This window comes from Onychostoma macrolepis, chromosome 18, assembly GCF_012432095.1.
Source record: "Onychostoma macrolepis isolate SWU-2019 chromosome 18, ASM1243209v1, whole genome shotgun sequence".
Lineage (NCBI taxonomy): Eukaryota > Metazoa > Chordata > Actinopteri > Cypriniformes > Cyprinidae > Onychostoma > Onychostoma macrolepis.
This window is the reverse complement of record NC_081172.1, coordinates 23,572,954-23,591,218: the sequence shown is the minus strand read 5'-3', so window position 1 is coordinate 23,591,218 and position 18,265 is coordinate 23,572,954. Positions and strand designations below refer to the sequence as shown.

Sequence of the window (18,265 nt, the reverse complement as noted above, 5' to 3'; positions counted from 1 at the left end):
AATTTGTGGTTACGTACCATGATTTACCTTTATTTATTTATTTATTTGTTTGTTTGTTTATTTTAATGTAAAAAATGTGTTCATTAATTTTAAATTTAATAGTAAAACCATATGGTTAATTTTTGTAAGGGAAGTTGTAAAAGTTGTTACTTTATTTGGTTGTGTTGTGAGCATTTGCAGCAGGTGTGCTGTAAAACTGATTAAGATGTTTTCTTATTTTGCAGGGTTTTTACAATGTCCTTACAATGTCACACCACAATTACCTAGAGTAAAAAGGCAAACCATACTATGATAATAAACATATCATAAAATGTTTTTATAATAAAAAATAATTATAAACAATTAAGGTATTTTCTAAAATATCATATTCATAATCACTGATTTCTAATAAATACATACATACAGTATATACATACTTCATATATTCACCTCAATTCAAGTAAAAAGTCCTAAAGGTAACAATGCCACATTTTTACTAAAATTCGATGTAGTTCACACATTTATACATATGGTTATGTAACTATATTAACATGACATTTGAGTTTTTCCTTGATGAGAATTGCATTTCACTTACAGATACAGACGGTCGGAGTGTAGCTGAATCATACGTGACTCATGTGTCCACTGACACATTTACTAGAATCTAACATGGAAAATTGAAGTGAACTTAGTTTCATTATGAAATATATAAACTGTGACCAAGAAACCTTTGAACTCATGAGGTCATGTAGATTTATTTTCACAAATGAAGGACTACATAATACAATAATGTTCAACAAAATAGTATACTTAGTCATTGTATGGACGGATTGCAAAGGCAAACCAGCACTTGGAGAATATGGAGAATTCTATTAATATCAGGTTCTGATTGAGCAATCTGTCTCTAAAAGCAACAGTCACAGGCTTTGTGGATAAGGAACAGAAGTAGACGTCTCGAGAGCCTTACTTTTAAAATACCACAAAAGCAGGAAGAATATATGTGCAAGGTTCCTCCTTTCCCAAACAGCTTTTCTTGAAACTTGCCATGTTGTCTCCATACAGCAATACAGCTACAACACAAGTGTTCAAATACATTTTAGGTCACTGTACTTTAATGCACACACACACATACACACAAAATGTATTCCTTCAAAGCTAAAGTGAATTGGGTGCTGCATTATTTTTTTTCTTCATGCACAATGGGAGAAGTTCTGTCGAAGTTCACTGAAACTAAGGCATTAGAAGAAAGTCTTAAGTTGTAAGGGCATGAGGTGCTTTTCACCCACACATCTGAGTCTCCAGCAGAGCAGAGTTAAAACTATACCCAGAAAAAGCAGCAAAAGTGTCACTCTAACAGAAGGTCATCTGCAATTTTCCAGACACCTCAATTCTTCTGTTCCATTGAGCATTCAGCTACTTCCTTTTATGTTCCTATCTTTTGGGTGCAAAGCTCCAACTTGGCGATCATTTCAGCACTTGTCTGTTCTAAAGGTGGCAACTCTGTGATAACGTGAGCGATAATTTGTTTAGGGGTGCTAGAAGTGAGCAACAAGCACCTGGGGCATGTGTAAAAAAAAAATATAGACAATATGCGACACTTCTGGTCGCACATTCAAAATATTTTGTTTCACTCATTATACTTTATACATGTTTTTTTTTTTTAAACTTCAGTTAATTTTTTTTTTTTCTTTTTCCGGGCGTGTGTTCGAAACTATCTATTTGCATTGGAGGTGTGGTGCATCCGTTCATGGTGATGCAGGGACTACCCCTTTCAACAGTGACCAATGACTTTTTTTCCTAAAACATTTTGGAATTTAATTTTAAAATGTGCTTATATGTTTGTACATACATTCAAAAATGTGCACAAATACACCAATAAAAACAATCTGGACCAGAACTTAAGGATGCCTGCAGTTGCAGGGCTGTACTGTATACATACTGTATACATAATATACTCTAGGTGGCCACACAGCCCCAGTGTGCCAGAGGGCCCTTGAAATAGTCTATAATAATTGTGCATACCATGACCCAAAGACAGTTCTCATAAAATTTACACTAGCAGTACAGTCTGACTAATAACATTTAAGCACATAGATACTATAGGATTATAAAACATTTTTTTTTTTACATTTCACACTTTCCCCCACTTACTCTTGTATATTGATGTGTTTTCAAAGCCCACATTTTCATTGATTTTGCTGTTAAACTTAATAAATATTGTTTTGTTTAGTTTTTTTTAAATTCACATAGGTACTAATTTTAGCACCGACTACAGTGGGGTGCCACATTTCCACAGAGCAAATAGGTATATTCTATCCACTCCACAGAGTGTTATAAACCTCATTAAACACTTTGTACCTGTCCACAATGTCATCACAACTGCAAATATCACATCTGGACACAGGGCCATTTCTAGCCAATTTGACGCCCTAGGCCGAAATCCCTATTGCCCCTATAATATATATATATATATATATATATATATATATATATTCTTTTCAGACACCAGTTTCTTGTTACATTCAAATTGGTTGTCATAGTAACGGTACTAATTTGTGCAGATTGAGTTCCACAAATCTGAATGCATTATTTGTAAATTGACTTAAGATAAACATTTTGCACAATTTATTATCTATAATATCATTGTGTTGACACTAGATGCCTGCATAGCCCTATGTAACAATCCCTAGTAGCTAAGACATTGCACATAATTTACACATAAATCACACATAAATTAATTGCATTACATTTGGATTTTGATACATGTTTAGATACCATCAATGGCTACTTTTTGTCTTTATCTGTTTTTTGTTCAATTGTTTTGTTGTTGTTGCTTGAAACATTGATTTAAAGTGTCAGTTATTGCATTATTATTTCAGTCAAACCTATAAAACCCTTTGTTGCCCCAAACTACATATAAAAGCCTGATCAGTGACATAAAAGTAATCAATGCAGCTATTTAATCCTTTGCTACTCATTAACGCATGAACTTCCCCTTTAAATAACGTGATGCTGTGCCCTCTATGTGTATGTCGCTTCTTCTCCCATTAAGTGCTGTGTTAGAAGTGAATGAATTGATCAGCATTTCGACACCTTCATAAGGATGTATTAAACTCGACAAAGCAGTTTAATAAAGGATGTATTGATCTCGTGATTTAGCGAATTTTACTGTACCAATATTTTTTAATTGGCTGTTAATGTTTATATGGGAATATTACATGACACGCTGATCCTTTAACAATGCATTGGCGCAAAAACACACACCTTTTGGACAAATCTCGCAACACGATTTATCAACTGCCACAAATACTGCCTAAACAAAATACTGATTTTGTGCACTTTATTTACTGTACCAATATTTTAAATTGGCCTTTGAACTTAGCTTTATTGCATGGCAAAAAAAAAAAAAAACGTTACCTTGCCAAAGCACTGACAGAGCCCATTGATCTAATAGCGTTGATGAGCAGGCATGCAACAATGTAGTACCAGTACATGCGCTCATTGGCGCCCCCTCCAGCTGGTAGCGCCCTAGGCGACCTCCTAGCTCGCCTATGCCTAGAAACGGTACTGTCTGGACAAGTGGAAGAAATAACAAAAAAAAAAAAAAAAAACATTTTTAATATACTTTTTTTTTTTTTTCATAAAATGATAGACATGACATACAACATGACTATTTGGCTAGTAGAGAGGCATTTTTAATTAGATTTACACATTTATGTACAGTACGTGGGTCATTCCACGAAATCAGTGCCTTTTGTGTCCCTAAAAAATTATCAAACACAGAATTAATAACAACAAATGTTGTTAAAATGTGATTTAAAAACATAAGTATTCTTTCATCAATATTACATTAAAAAAAAATAATAATAAATTAAATATTATTTTAAGTAATTTAAATAGCATTTATGCTGATAAGGATAAGGTTTTTGGCCTGTCCCTCACTATGATTTTTCTTTTTCAGCAGGACTTCGAATTTGCAAAATGAAGGCAAAATTATATAAAAATAACATTTGCGCATTCTCATTTGCATTATCATTTTTTTTTTTCTTCTATAAAATATACAGAATTTTATTGGTGTCCCCTGATTTCATGTCAGCCCTGTTACCCTAATCAAAAAAAAAAAAAAAAACCTTTGTAAAATAATGGTACATTCAAGTGACATCACTACTAGGAGGTTACATCATCTCTCAACTGATTCCAATACTTAAAACACAAGCATGTGTCTCTCACTCCTCTATAATGTTCTAGTTTTGATGATTTATGAGGCTTGACTGAGGGGGGAAGGGGGGGGGGGGCATCATGCAGTGCCAAAACTGTTACCATATTTAAAAATGTAAATTTAAACAATCATTTATTACATTTAATAAAATCAATATCTACAAGTAACATCCTTTCAAAGTGTACAACAATTGCTTTTGTGAACTTGAGTATTAGCTAGCAATTAGCAAATTAGCAAAATTGAAAAGTAACGGCTGACAGTAACATATTTGACAGAGTAACAGGTTTAGTCATGTGGGTAACAGGGATGACATAGATTAGGTGTCACCCTGTTTTTAAGATTGTCTGTGTAAAATGCAAACATGTTTAAAGGTCACCCTGGGTGTATTATTGAGATAATACCTATATCATTCAGTGTGGGTGGCATATGAGCATCAGTTACATTTTTAGTTAGTATTGTTGGTATTGTTACTATTACTATTGTTGTTAATGACCGCGATAGGATGATCAGTCTAATAAATAACTCATTGTCAATAATGCATCCATGTAAATTCAATTACAAACAAGAGCAGCAAGGTGCAGACCCTCGTCCCAGTCTTGCAGTGTTGAACAAAATCAAACCAAATTTCAGCATCAAGATCTGATGATCTTATCCTTGCCTAATAATTGAACCAGATCAGTGTATTTTAAGTTCTGTAAGGGAACACAGACAAACAGATGGAATGCATTATCTAATTACAATAATCTTTAAACATTAGATCTCTTAGAAATGTAATGTGCTAAATCAGCAATGAACTGACTTTACTATTGTCATACAACTATGCAAAACAAGTGCAAAAAAATATAATGTAATCTGAAATGGCAAAACTTTAAAGTATTATGTAAACAAATATGTGCAGTGTGCTGAAGAATGTGAGTCATGTCATCCCTGTTACTTATTTATTTATTTTTATTAATTGACGTGTCCACTCTCCAAAATTAAGATGTTCTTGCTCATCTAAATGGCAAATATACAAATATTTTTTAAATTTGAAACAATCCCAGTGAAAAGAGGGACTAACATGCTACTCATATACAGTATGTGATAAATATCACATAGTTGTAATTAAAATTTAATTTAACATCAAGAAGATCAGGCCCTTTCTTTTGGAACATGCTTCAAATCCTTGTTCAGGCCCTTGTTCTGTCCAGGCTGGTCTATTGCAATGCTCTCTTTGCAGGTCTTCCAGCCAGTTCTATCAAACCTTTCAAATTAATACAGAACGTGGCAGCAAGATTCATTTTTAATGAGCCAAAAATAATGCACGTCACACCTCTGTTTATCAATTTTCACTGGCTACCAATAGCTGCTCGCATAAAATTCAAAGCATCAATGTTTGCCTACAAAACCACCACTGGCTCTGCACCCCTTAACTAAATTCATTATTTCAGACTAGGCATGGGCCGGTATGAGATTCTGACGGTATGATAACCTTAGATAAACATATCACGGTTTCACTGTATCACGGTATTGCAATTACAGCTCTAACATATGTTATTTTTAAATGACTGGGTAAAAAACAACAATGTTTTTTCCACTGAACACAATACATTTTATTTTTAAGAAACATATAGAACATTTTGGAATGGTAAACATGTCAGGCTAAATAATTAATATAAATAATTGAATTCTTGTTAATTCAATTATGTTCAGTCACTTAAGTGAGCCTAAACCTGCAGCTCAACAATAATCAGAACATAAATAAAGTCCTTCTAAATGATAAAAAAAAATAAAAATGCAGTCACTTAACCTAAAGCTACAGCTCAATAATCAAAAACATAAATCAAAACAATTTCTGTAAAAAATAAAAAATGCAGTCATCAAACCTGCAGCTCAACAAGGTTTTTGGAGATATGCTCACTTTCTACACATTCATCTTTCAGTCGAAGTCATGAGCGGTGAGGTACAAAGATGTGTGCACATACACATAAGGAGAGTGCGCGAGTGTGTCTCTCTCTCTCACACACACACACACGGTCTCTCTCCGTATAATACTCAAACAGTGGCAAAGACACCTGAGCCAGCAGTTTGTTTCTTTTTTTTAAATGACGTGATTTTGAACAGGTATAAACAATGGCAGGAGGCTTAAAATTATAGATGTGATACCAGCTAAATTGATTGTACTAAATCGCAGAAACGTAGTACTTTAGTCTGCTATTCCCCGCTCTGTGAAGTAACGTGAGGTAGGAAACTAGTTGACGTTAGCTAGTTAATTAGGTATGTTAGGGGCATAAATAGTATTTATCTCAACACTGAAACAACCGGCGAATGGGTCTCTGTCTTGATTGAGGGTGAAAGAGGGAGAAATGAAAACGACACAGATATATCGTTTGTGTACGACCTGGAAGCATTTGTTTAGCGATCGGCGCCAAAATGTCATCTGTACGGAACATCGTTGTGTACGGAACATGATTGGTCTACGTTACCCGAGAAATTCCCATATGGCAGACTTCGCCTTTTTCGACGGGGGAAAAAGTTCCAGGGATTCACCTCCTTCGGCCATCATCCTACACACAGGTTACTCTCACTGACCGCTATCCGGAGGGGGAGGGGTCATGTGACTCCTAACACTCTTCACTGCTCACAACTGAGGGAGTCCTGCACTTTCCATCTTTGACGACACGTAAAAAAACTGTGCATACCGCAGGAACGGTATAACGGGAAATGTTTGTGGTTTTGAAATCGTGAATTTTCCAAACCGCCATATACCTTGAAACCGGTTATCGTCCCATGCCTATTTCAGACTTATGTACCCTCTAGAAGCTTGTGTTCTGCAAATGAACGTTGCTTTATTGTGCCATCCCAAAGAGGCACAAAATCACTTTCACAGACTTTTTAATTAAATGTTCCCTCCTGGTGGAATGACCTGCCCAACTCAATCTGTCCAACTCAATCTGTCCTTAGCCATCTTCAAGAATCAGCTAAAAACACATCTCTTCCATCTTTATTTGACCCTCTAACTCTAGCACTCTCTTTTCTACTTCTATTCTTTAAAAATAAAAATACAAATAATAACTTACTAACTAACTAACTAACTAGCCTTTCTAATATTTTTGTTTTTTATCTATTTGTTTTCTTTTTATTTATTATACAATTAACAAAAGCAAAAAAGGCCTCTAACACTAGCTTGCTCTATTATTTTTCTAAAAAAAAAAAAAAAACATGCTACGTATACTGCGTTAAGCTAATTGAGAATTGTTATAGCACTTGCATATTGCTCTTTTGTTGATTTTGATTTTGATTGCTTCCATTGTCCTCATTTGTAAGTCGCTTTGGATAAAAGCGTCTGCTAAATGACTAAATGTAAATGTAATTAAACTACACTGAACAAAATTATAAACGCAACACTTTTGTTTTTGCCCCCATTTTTCATGAGCTTAACTCAAAGATCTAAGACTTTTTCTATGTACACAAAAGGCCTATTTCTCTCAAATATTGTTCACAAAACTGTCTAAATCTGTGTTAGTGAGCACTTCTCATTTGCTGAGATAATCCATCCACTTCACAGGTGTGGCATATCAAGATGCTGATTAGACAGCATGATTATTGCACAGGTGTGCCTTAGGCTGGCCACAATAAAAGGCCACTCTAAAATGTGCAGTTTTATCACACAGCACAATGGAACCATCTTAATTAGCTGGTTCCATTGTGTTTGATCAGAATTGGTGCTGAACATTGCAGGGAGGTCAATCTCCAGGAACAGGATTGGGCAACCTATTATGCCCCCGGCATAAAGCAGCAGAATTGATTACCCATCAAATCTTTCAAAATAGACAATCAATGAATCTCTCCAAGAGGACCTCTTAGAACTTGCATCTCCATCTGAAACCTTGAAGCTTCAGGCTTCAAAAGGTTTTTTTTATTTATTTATTTATTTATTTTTATACACGTTTGAGTGCAGTTACATCAGTCTTAGATCAATGCTTTGTCTGTCCACAAAAATGGTGCCTCCACTGGATTCATTTTAAGGCACTACCAAGCTGCATCATCATCTCTGAAAAACTGTCTCTCTTCCCAAATCTAGTAAAAATCATACAAGTGAGTTAAGGGAAATGTTTTGTAGAGGTATTAGGCGCCACTCTTCTTGTCAATAGATGACCCCGCTAGGACTCCTGTCAGTTGATATCCCAGAGTTCTCTGGTGTAGCGTCAGACAAGCGGCCACTCCACAAACGACTCAGGCCAGGTGTAACAGTTTCAGCTAATTGCCTCATTAATGATTAAGCACCTCCAGCCTGCTCTAGCACTTCGCTTTGTGGGGAGCAAATTGTTCTGATTGGTTTTATGCTGTCAATTATTGATGAGACAGCAAGCTCAGATGCTAGCACCTGGGTTAGAAGCTTCTCAGAGAGCCATCTCCTCCATTACACTGCACTCTTCATTGCTAGTGATAAAAACAAAATTCCCACTTTAATGGTAATATCCTGTCCATGGGTCACATTGAAAAGCTTGAATTTGTAGTCACAGAGGACTCTAACTGAGTTCAGTGTTACATAGATACCTCTGTAGATGAATACATTCTGGACATGGAAACTATCCTGAATGTCTCATATTCAATTTCAGATCTGGGGCTGCTCTGAGATATGTATGGTCATAAAAGCATTAGGGCTAAAAGAAGTTCCCTAACCTCAGCTCGTTTCTAACTTTGAAGAGAAACATTTAACCAGATCCCTGTGGATAACATGGGTGATTAGTACTATTGGTTACCTTTGACACTCAGATATAATAGTGCATCTGTTAGAGAAGGACAGACATAACCTCCTGTGGTTCTTAAGTGCATTTGAAACTCATTGTCTACTTTCACTGAACAAAATAATGGTCCATGCTTTGTCTCAAATCCTAATGAATGGCTTAATTGCATTTTTAGGCACCATAAACAGGCTCCTATGCAAAGGCTGTCAAATGTAGGTGGTTAAATTGTGCTGATGTCTAAGAAAAAAATTTAAAAAATAAATAAAAAATACGAAAACCACATAAAATCCCCAAGTGCTTTGTGGGAAAACTAATCAATCGATCAATCAATCAATCAATCAAAGGTGGAAAATAAAGCTGAGAGAAATAGTTGTGAACGGATGCATGCAAATAGCAATACATGAATAAATAAATAACTCTCACTCACTCGTTCTTTAATAAATTGTTTGCTAAGGCATAGTTTTATGGCATATGTTCAAAAAAAATACTAAATGAAACGTGAGCAACAATAAGTTGTCAAATCATTTGGCTTATTGAGGAGAGGTGTGCTATTATTTTTCTAAGCGATAAGAAAGATTTTTTTTTTTTTTTTTGCAGGTGAATCAATCAATCAGTCAATCAATCAATAGGTAGGTACATTGAAAGATTGACCTGAGTCATATTTAGAGACTAGAATATAATTTCTAGATACATGGTTATGGGGTCTTTTTAACTGGGAATTAGCAACCATAGTGAGGCGGGAAACCATTCTGAACTCTTTTGCAACATCCTGACAATCCTGACATGTTCCTATGGAACATACGTCAGTTGTCACCATATGTGAAATAAAAGATTCTGTATAAATACTTGAACTCACAGTGAGCCAAAGAAAGTTGCCATGACATTTGGTTATTTGACACTTTGGTCACTTATTTCAAGGTTTGTTTTGCAGATTTGCAGACACTCCACATTATTGCCATTTTATTGGGTCTTAAGACACACTGTCAAGAATCCGGTCCGTGGCCTTCTGTCCGATTGCCACCAGAGGTCGCCTTTCTATTATATTGACTCTCACACTACACAGACTGTTTCACGTTACCTTGGACTACATTTCCCATGTGCCATTTCACTAATCAAATGCTCACCTGTAGCCAATTACACACACTATATAACACCCACTCAGATCCTTCTCAAATCGCCGAGTATTGTCTGCATTTATCGCTCTTCTAGTGATAGCACTTTACGGTAGTGATGGCAAAGTGAAGCGTTCTCAACCAATGAAGCTTTTAAACCAGTTGTATCAGAAAAAGGTTAATTACTCAAAGCTTTTCAAAACGGTTCATGCTGTGGCCATCTTGTGGTCATAAAAATGAATAACACCTTCCAAAGTGATGTGTTCCATTACAGCCGCTCGTTTCACATCTGGTTCTACAACTGATTCCTTGTTTTAATTTATTGTATAAAAATAATAGCCATTGTCAAAGTCATTCATTTGTGTCCGTGTACTACCACTAAAATAATTCAAATAAATCAAACATAAACTCATGAACTAAATCTGTGATCTGTCTATGTTAAATCTGCCTCAGTCCTTAGACTGTTATTTCATGGGCAAAGTTCATTGACCTTATAAATTACGATAAAAAGAAAACAATGCGCATTATAATGTAATATAATGTAAAGGAAATGGCGCTGAGGTTTGCTTCGTTTGAACCAGATACTGAATTGGTTTTCAGGCGAACAAAGCTTCAGATGTCATAGATCACGTGCTTTTGGCTCCAATACAGCGCTTCAATGTGAAATGTGTTGGGTTTTTTTATACAAGCTTCGGAGCTTCCATGTTGAACGTAACATTACTATTTTACGGAGACAGCCTCCTGTCTGAGTTTTGTCTAGTCTGAGTTCTTTCCTAGTTCCTTGCTCTGGTCCAGTTTAGTCACGTCTAGTTTTGCATGATTGTCTGTTTCCTGATCACCTGCCTGTTTTGGATTTCTTTCTCGTCTTGTCGTTTGGACTCTGTCTGTACCTCGTCTGGATTATTATCTGTCTGTGGATTATTTGCTTTCCTCCTCCGTTGGATTATGTTCGCCATCAATCGACCCACGCCTGTTTATCGGATTACTCTTCTGTCTTGCCCTCTAAATACCTGTTTGCCATTGTCCAGCCCTTGCTTGTTTTGACCATGTTTAATAGTAAAGCTCTGCAAATGGATCTGCACGCCTCTCTTAGTCACCTCGTTACAACCACAAACAACACCAACATTACTATAATAAACATTTTGATGTTAGCTTGTTGCTTTGCATACACACCCACATTCAGAATGAGAGACAGGCAGCAGCAGCACACAGCTCTCAGCGGATGCTGATGTATTAGATGCATGGTGCATGTAAGTGGTATGCAGATGGGCATGCACAACTAAAATTAAAAATGCGCTGTGTAAATAAGTGCAAACCGCTCATTTGCCATTTGTGACCCTGGACCACAAAACCAGTCTTAAGTCGCTGGGGTATATTTGTAGCAATAGCCAAAAATACACTGGATGGGACAAAATGATAGATTTTTTTTATTATATTTTTTTTATGCCAAAAATCATTAGGACATTAAGTAAAGATCATGTTCCATGAAGATATTTTGTAAATTTCCTACTGTAAATATGTAAAAACTTTTTGGTTAGTAATATGCATTGCTAAGAACTTCATCTGGACAACTTTAACTCTTTCAGTGGTGAGTTTAAAATATTCTAGTGGTCCCCCCAGAGTGAGTTTTTTTTTTAAGGCGACCGTTATTTTAGAACGTTTGCCCTTACTGTTTCCATGGCGACACGTCATGATTCTCACGTGACTCACCGCAGCGACAATAACACTGTATGACAGATGGATCGCTTTTATTTCGTATTTCCTTTTTTATTTAATATATTCACAAACTTGCTTACTTGCTCATGGACAATCTGATATTCCGATTCACAAATATGTGTAAATGAGTGTGTTTCGTTGTTTAAACTTGATCGTAATCTGTAACGTGAGATGAGCGCCGCCATGTTTGTTTGCGCTGCAGTTCAGAGAGTCCTGTCAGTCGGATTTACAGCATGTGAATTCATCAATTTCTCCCGAAATACATGTAAGTAAAATTGACCCTTAAGACTGGTTTTGTGGTCCAGGGTCACATTTTAGATCAACAAACTGTAATACTATATAAGTGTCACACCTCTGGACTGTTTGTGTGTGTTGTGTGCGCTCCCCGTGACCCAGTTTCTCCCTTGTTTGATTGTGTTCAGTTTGGTTGGCTGGGTGGCTTTATATCAGCTTTACGGTATTTAGACGGGGAAATAGTTTGTCAAAATAGTGTCATTCTCCCCTGGCCAGACAAAATCAGCAGTTTAAATCTAGGCTAAAGCAGAGTCAGATTGTGCAAAGGACTGATCTGGTTCCTGTGGTCTTGTCCGGATGGCCGTCTAGGAGACAGGGTCTTCACTGGGGATCAGTCTCTGGGGCTCATCTAGTTGTCCTCGTCTGTTTTGGGAAGTGTTCCCGGTTCCGGTTGACTTAATTAATGCAGCCTAACAATCCTTTTTAACGGATTTGAATTATAGAAATGTGATAGTGTATTATGTGTAAACCAGGTTAAAGAGATGGGTCTTTAATCTAGATTTAAACTGACAGAGTGTGTCAGCTTCCCGAACAGTGTTAGGTAGATTGTTCCAGAGTTTGGGCACTAAATAGGAAAACGATCTCCCGCCCACAATTGACTTTGATATTCTAGGTATTATCAAATGGCCAGAGTTTTGATCATCAATCATATAAACATTCACCTCGCTATACATGCAGTTTGCTCACAATTCTGTAATTTCGGTCAAATACATGCTTACTTCACTGCTTATAAAACATACAATATGCTTTGAATGATCGTTCATATCTAGCCTATAAATAAACTAATTTAGCGACAAGACAAAGGGATGTAGTTGTTGTGAGAACAGCACTGACAGCAGCAATGGTTGTCCCCTCCACCATGTTTAAAGTTTATGACCCGCCCAACTCGGAAACTCTGGTATCAAAATTATTTCCGAATTTCCCAGTAGAAAATACGACTTGAGAGGCCGTTCACGTCCAATTTCCGATTAGGAAACTCGTATTTACAATAATTCCGATAGCATGTGAAGGCAGCATTAAGCCCTAGTCTGTGCAGTCTATGTTTGTCGGGTCTCAAACGTCATGTTCGTGTGTCACCAGCCATTCCTTGTGTGGATTTACCCTGTGTTTGGATTATATTAAAGACTGTTCCTTGATCCATGTCTCCGTTGTTCCTTCCGATACAGAGTGTGACAGAAGACCCGACCTACAAAAAAGTAAAGTTGCGTGTTTCCCCTCCGTTTTGTTTCTGTGTTTGGCTCAGTGTTTTTTTTTCCATTTTTTTTTTCTCCATGGATCCCTTCGACCACCTATCCCATCCTGATTTCCTCCTCCTCCTGCTGGAGCAGGGGGAAATATCTCTCGAGGGCCATACAAGACTGTTCCCGGAGTTAGCTCATTTCACCAGCTACCTGGAAGACGTGCTCTGTGCATTTTATGATGCTAGCCTGAACACCGTGTGCAGAGCGCCGTCGTCCGAAGATGGCCGAAGATCTGTCCCGAGGATGATTGTCCCAGCCCACCATCACCTCGCTGCATGGAGCCAAAGCCCGAGCCCACCGTTGATGGTGAGCCCAAGACCACTATGACCGACAAGCCAACGCCGCATGGAGCTGCAGAGCCGAGGATCGCCATGGAGCCAGAGTTGTTTATGATGTCAGACCAGGTGCGAGAGCCGGCTACAACGCCTGCCACGAGAAAAAATGCCATGGACAGCAAGAGGGTGGAGGGGAGCTCCGCCCCCCGGCACCATGGCCTAGGGTGAGCTTAATGTGGATCTGGGACTGCTGGACTTAGTAGGAGAGGTTTTGGATGCCCCCTCTCCTCCCTCCTTCATCGGAGCCCTCTATCACTCCTGTCCAGCCCAGAAAGAGACTCAGTTCCCGAGCTAAGCCCGGAGAGGGCTTCTGTCCCTGAGTCCAGCCCAGAGGGGGCTTCTGTTCCCAAGTCCGGACCGGAGAGGGCTTCTGTTCCCGAGGGTGGCCCAGAGAGAGTTTCTGTTCCCAATTTCGGTCCAGAGAGGGCTTCCGTTCCCAAGATCAGCCCAGAGAGGGCTTCTGTTCCCAATTTCGGTCCAGAGAGGGCTTCCATTCCCAAGATCAGCCCAGAGAGAGATTCTGTTCCTGAGTTTAGCCAAGAGAGGGCTCCTGTCCCTGAGTTTTGCCCAGAGAGGGCTCCCATCCCGAGTCCAGCCCCGAGAAGGCTCGTGTACCCGAGTCCAACACAGAGAGGGCTTCCATTCCCAGGTTCGGCCCAGGGAGGGTTTCTACTCCTGTTTGCAGCCCTGAGAGCCCGGAGGCTCAAAAAAGCCAGAGTGTGACAATAAGATTTCTATTTTAAATTAAAGCATATATCTAAGCTGTCCGCTACTGTTTTCAAAGCACAATACAAAACTGTGGCATTTCATTCACTGGTGCTCTTCAATCGACAACGCTAAACCCAGCATGGATTTACACTATGTGCAGTGTGATGACCAACCAAATATTCAGGTGCTCTTTTGAGAACCAGCCTGAAAAAACTTATGTGCACCCCTGTGTGTATAGCAGATGGTGATTATTATACTGTGGGGCTGTTCAAACTAGACAAGAGATTAACAAACCGGTGTGTGTTGCATGCATTCAAACCCTCTTGCTTGCTTGATTGATTCGTATGGGACTTTTTTGTTTAAGAAAAGCTTGTTTTCTTAAAGTAGCAGTTACTGTACATGCCAAGTAAAAATAAGAGTTTTTGCTTAATGGCCCACCCACATGCAGGAAAGTGTGGGGAAGCATGAATCATCCAGCTGTAGCCTTCATCATTCCCAGACATGCCTTTTGGATGCAATATGACTGAATTCAAAGCATACAGTCTTTAGTCTGTAATACTGTTCTGAACGACTAGTGGCAATTATGCTTCAAAACTAGCACTCTGTTCAATACACATTTTATGTATGTATGTATGTATGTATTGATTGATTTATTTAAATTGCTCAATGGTAAGATAAACTAGACTAATCGTATACATTTAATTCAATTAAGGGTCTGAATCTGCCAATGGAGGGTAAATTGAAAATGGACCAAACACACTATAAACATTTCTTGATCATCTTCTTTGTTTACCTGATGTCTCTAAGTGACACCAATGGCACTGTGTTTTATTTTTAGTGTTATTTTCGGATCCTTTCCATCAATATGAATTATTTTGAACATGATTCAATATCAGAAAGAAATATCTGCCAACCAACTAAAACTGATGCTAAAGTTACATCCTGCAGTGATAAGTTCATTTGATTTTTGGACCATTACTAATGGAGAAATACAAGTTAAAACTCTTCAAATTAGAATAGAAATGCCAGAAAATATTGTACCACATTAGATGGATGGATGCAAAGATGTTTTGTAGGACATAATGTTGAAAATAATATTAAAATGCATGTGTAGATTGCTTTTGACATTCACAGTGGTTAAGCTCAACGGTGATTGTTTGAGAGGTGTTTGTGAAGGATTTTAGGTAGTGGCCATTAATCACAATGCTGATGAGTGTTCTCCAGTGGTGTGGATTTAATTGAATCTGAAAATGGTGTTACCTCAAGCAGTGACCGCTGTCGCTCCTAATCTTGGTGTGGATGATGGCCCACTCACACTCACAGGGTGGTCACCCTACTTTTTGGTTTCTTCTGAACAAATGAAAACCTAAACAGCCATGACTCATTTTACATCACTGGCAATCTCACGTCATAGAGTGTCTAATGTGTCCCACACACAAACAATTACTCATCTATGTCTCTTCCTCTCTTCTTCCTTCTTTTTACTCTCCTTACTTTCTCTTGCTGCAGATATCATGGTGGCAGTTGACAAGATGACTCTCAGCACAAGGCCTTCCACAAAGCACAAGACCTCAAACTCTCTGAAGACGATGCAACGAGAATCGAATCCATCATTTCCCCTCTTCTCCTGGCACTGTTCTTAAGGAGCCGAGTCCTTTGATAAGATCCCTTTTCTTTGACTGCACCTGCAGCTTCTTTTTTTCTACAAATAAACAAATTAAATGGAAGAAAAATGGAAATGTGAATGCAAACCTTAAATCTAAAAATGGCCAACCTTGTGCAAAGGATTATTCTGCTGTTGGAAACACTCTTTTCTTTTCAGGTGAAAAGAAAGAAAGAAAGAAAGAAAGAAAGAAAGAACAAACAAACAAAAAACATCAATTCATGTTGTGATTAGTGATCAGCAGACATTGCTTCACTGAGGCCACACTCAGCATCTTTAGATGACTTTCTCCCAATAATGTAATTATCGCAAGCAGATATAGGCTTTATATTATTTTTTAGTTCCATAATTCCAGTATTTTAGTTAGTTAAAAAATAAATAACTAAATATATGTTTCGAAGAATTAAAAAAAAAAATAATAATAAAATAAAATTATATAAACAACAATAATATATTATATATATATATATATATATATATATATATATATATATATAATTATTATTATTTATTTTTTATATTTTCTTATCAATCCCAATCATGTTATTTAGATATCTGATAGTTTAATTAAATCCGTATCCCTATAGATTAATTTAAATCTATAGGGATACAGAAAATTGGAGCAAAACTTTGCACTGAAAATTTACTGATTCTTAGTCAAGCAAAGTAGTTTTATTTTTGAGAGTAAATATTGGCTTCATGTACATGCCTGATGATCACTATATGAAGTTCCAAACGTAGCTTTGGGAGGAGCCTAAACGTTCAATCCTGTCCATCATCAGTGTATATAAGTAGCAGGCATTGTGCCGTCCCAGCGACGATTCTTCTGGCATCCCTCTGCCTCCCCTTCTCTTCCTCTATTTCCTTCAGTTCTCAGTACCATTCAGTACCATTTTCTAGCAGGTCTAAATGGGCAGGCAAACTCGTGAATACTAAAATATAGATATCCTACCTACATCAAATTCCTACATAAACTGTACAAATTACAGGAAGTTTGGAAATAAGTGACTAGATATATGGCACATATGTGCAAGGAATAAAATTAATTTGTTAAGTTACCCAAATATTATGCTGTCATTTACTCACCTTCAGGTTGTTCTGGGGGCTGAACTAGCCCTTTAGGGGTGTGACAGAGGCAAATAAAAAAAAAATTAATAAATAAAAAAAAAAAGAGAGAAGAAAAGAGATGCAGATTTCATATTTTATTCACTTCAAACATTGGGTTACTTATATAACACAAACTTTAAACAAGGTCAATTGTTTCAGGCAACGCATTTTTGCTCCCAACTCATCACATACACTTGATCAGGATTACTTTGGTGTCACTTTGTAATGCACTTGATACCTCTTTAGCATCTATTTTCAACGTACACTATTGCTTTCAATTGTTTTCCTTACACATCAGGTCAAGACACATTTATTATTATTATTTATATTATATTTATTATTATTGAATGCATTTGTAACTGTAGAAATTATATATATATATATATATATATATATATATATATATATATTTATATAATTTATTCAAGTGGTCCTGATCTAGTGGAGTTTGGAGTGTTTGCAGTAAGCATGTGTTGATTCAGTTTAATTTATTATAGGAGTACAATACGGACACCTTCCCTTTTGGAGTGCTCTTTCTTTCTTTCTTTCTTTCCTCCTGTCTTCATAAATCTCTCATCCTTTTGCATGTGAAAAAATTTGAGAGCTTTTGTGTGGCTCTCTATGACTCTATGACTGACCAATTACCCTGCATTAGCAGGATGTGGGTGATTTTGGACCTCCTGGAGGAAAATCCTTCAAAAACAATCTGAGTTCACTCATCTCTGGGACAGTGGCCAATGCTGGGGAATGGATGGCCATCCTTGCCTTTCTGAGTTTAAGCAACGCAGCCCAATTTTATAAAGGATTAGATTGGAGTATACACAAGCATAACGACACACTTGGCTGGTTCTGCAGACGTGGTGTGTTTGAAGACGCATGAAGTGCACGCAAACACGTAGACAACTTTCCGAGGACCTTCATCATCACCAACACCTTCCCTTTCCTTTTTGTGAATTGCATTTCTTTCAAAGACCAACCCAGCCAATCTACTAGCATGAGTCTACACACACCACACAAATTTACACTTCGACTGAACTGATAATGCTTTGGCTGGAACCACAGCTTACTTAAATGATAGAGGAGATTGGAAACAAAGAGTTTTGGTTGTGTACATAATGTAAACTATTACCAATAGCTATCTGCATGCTGATGCATAGCTGA

The 18,265-nt window shown here is 37.4% G+C and overlaps 1 protein-coding gene and 1 long non-coding RNA gene across 2 annotated transcripts in view; one reads left to right on the top strand and one right to left on the bottom strand.

Annotated features, from left to right (window-relative positions):
* The window catches only part of mafa (MAF bZIP transcription factor a), a 110,900-nt gene extending 94,613 nt beyond the window's left edge, over nt 1–16,287 (top strand). The window contains exon 3 of the mRNA XM_058750997.1: nt 15,844–16,287. The gene's annotated coding sequence lies outside the window, so the exon portion shown is untranslated. The remainder of the gene's footprint in view (nt 1–15,843) is intronic.
* LOC131524176 (uncharacterized) lies at nt 592–7,052 on the bottom strand. The gene is made up of 3 exons (XR_009266937.1): nt 6,664–7,052; nt 3,397–3,550; nt 592–1,049 (listed from the first exon to the last, which is right to left on the bottom strand). It is a non-coding gene; the product is annotated as an uncharacterized LOC131524176 (long non-coding RNA).
* Nucleotides 16,288–18,265: the final 1,978 nt, after the last annotated feature.